General features: G+C 35.7%; 1 pseudogene across 1 annotated transcript; it reads right to left on the bottom strand.

Annotated features, from left to right (window-relative positions):
• Positions 1 to 1,596: 1,596 nt before the first annotated feature.
• LOC307180613 (splicing factor U2AF 35 kDa subunit-like) lies at positions 1,597 to 2,174 on the bottom strand (annotated as a pseudogene). Its single transcript has one exon. The product of its transcript is annotated as a splicing factor U2AF 35 kDa subunit-like (transcript).
• Positions 2,175 to 2,402: the final 228 nt, after the last annotated feature.

Genomic DNA, 2,402 nt, shown 5'->3' with positions numbered 1-2,402 from the left:
CCTTAATGGACCAATCTGGAATTTTCTGTCATGTACAAGTAAGGTCATCAGTCATGTGCCTCTCCATCTCCCACAGGAAGAAGAAGCAATCTGCATGGTAACTTCTTTGCTTTCCCTTCTCCCACAAAAAAAAAAAAAAAAAAAAAAAAAAGATGTCCTGGCCTGAAAATAACCCTTTCTTTTATTTTGTTAATAGTTTCTTACCCCACCCTCCTTCTGTCTATAAAAATTTCCCATTTTGTACTCAGAACTCTCTTCTAGTTGCTAGATGGGATGATGCCCAACCCATGAATCACTGGATAAAGCCAATTAGATCTTCAAACTTACTTAATTTCATTTTTGGGGTTTTTAAAATACTAGTAAATAATAAAATATCAGGAATTGTTCTAAGTGCTTTACATAAAATAAGGCACTAAATTCTGAAGTAGGTACAATTTCTACCATCATTCCCATTTTACAGATAAGGAAACTGAGCCACAGAATGTTTCAGTGACTGCCCACGGTCATACAGCTGGTAAATAATAGAGCCAGGACTTGAGCTTGAAAATCTAGCACTAGGGTCCTTGTTCTTAACTACTTTGCTTTGCTGCATGGTTTCCCTTACTATTTTCTATTGATTTTACCTCTATTCTCCTCACATCAACACTTATAATCATATATTTTTTTTACTTTTTCTTGTTACTCCCCACCCTTCTTCCCACATCAGATCAGTTGCTAAATTAACAAGTCTTGTATTTCTACCACTTCAGGTTTGTTTTTATTTTTTGTGAGAGAGTGGACTCAATTTGTTTTCCTAACTCCAGCCTCTCTCCATTCTAATTCAGCAGTGGGGAGATTAATTTTACTACAGCACAGCTCTAATGGAGCTCCTAACAAATTTCTTTCTACTTACAGAAAAAGAGAAACAAAAACAAAACAGACTCTTCAAACTGAAATTCATGGTTCTCCACAATATATGGCTCCAACCCACTTCTCTAAGCTTATTTATTATGTTTCTAATACATGAGATCCATTGTTTAGCCATGTTGAACTGCTTGTTTCTGTCTTTGGTAACCTCATCTAATTCTATCCCTAATTTCATAGCTATTCATTTTGTAGTCTTTATGCACAACAAATATAACCTGTCTGTTAGTTCCTGCCTTTCCTAATTACAACTCAGCTGCTAGTACTATTGATCTCCAATATATAGGCTCAATCCTGCCCATTTTAGGGGCCAGAACCAAACAATCTTATTGATATATGAAGAATGCTATTTTGTGGTAAAAATATAAAGAGACAATAAAAAACTAGGAAAATAAATATAAATGGCCATTAGCAAACAAAATATTCAATATTGTTTGTAATAAAAAATCAATATTAAAACAATAACCAATGTTTTATGAGATGGTCAGCTTCATAAACTTGTGATGAGTATTATTTATTTTTTTACTATATCATTACTGATTTTATTCAGAAACCCATCCTTGTTGGTTTTGTCGCTGTTGTTTAAAAAAATTCCCATTATGAACTAGTTTGGTCAATCAACTACACTTTCTAGAAGACATAGGGTAAAAATGGCATGGCTTAAAATTGCCCTCATCTTTCATGATCTCTCCACTACCTTCTGTCCACACTCTGGTCCCCAGACCCTGACCTCCATCTATGCTTCTTGCAATGGTGTCCATATAACTCTCACCACAATTCTCTAGAAATGGGCTTCAAACGCATGAAGTTGCAGAAGCCTTCTCCTGCACACACTGCCTTTTCATACTGGTGGCATCAGGCTTCTCTGACATCTGTCCCAGAGGAGAGCCTCAAGTCAATTAAATCCTTTTCTGCATCTTCTTCAGGACGAAACTTGACATACATGTTTACACCTAGGTGATCTCCAAGGTTATCACAGACGTTCTTCTCTTCAACTTAACCCTATTTTTCTATTTCTGTAAAAACCTCCTCAAAAAATTCATCATAATGTACTTGCATTTTGACATCACCCATAGCACAGCACAAACTGTCAGCAGGCAATGAAGAGTTTTGAAGGTTATGGTACATGTTCAAGCAGGCAATGGTCTGGTTGGTTTATTGTGCGACTGAGAGGATCTGTCTCCATGAGGACATACTCCAATTGTGAAACAAAATGAATAGTTGACTTTGTCTTTTTTGGTGCCAAAGATGGAGATCAAGTCGTGTGCCATTTCCCACCTGCCGCTGCCAATACTACTGCCTGCAAAGCTGACCTTCTATGAAGGGAATTTAAATAGGCACAACCTTTGGGGAAAGCAATTTAAAAAAACAGCCTATAACAGAAAACAAATAGAAAAAAACTTAAATATTCATGATAATAATAATCACTAAGTTAAATATAGTATATCCACTCTATTGAATTATTCATATTTATATGTACTGAGATAGAAAGTTCTTTA

This window comes from Stenella coeruleoalba (assembly GCF_951394435.1).
Source record: "Stenella coeruleoalba genome assembly, chromosome: X".
Lineage (NCBI taxonomy): Eukaryota > Metazoa > Chordata > Mammalia > Artiodactyla > Delphinidae > Stenella > Stenella coeruleoalba.
The sequence above is the reverse complement of the archived record's forward strand: the minus strand, read 5'-3'. Positions and strand labels throughout refer to the sequence as shown.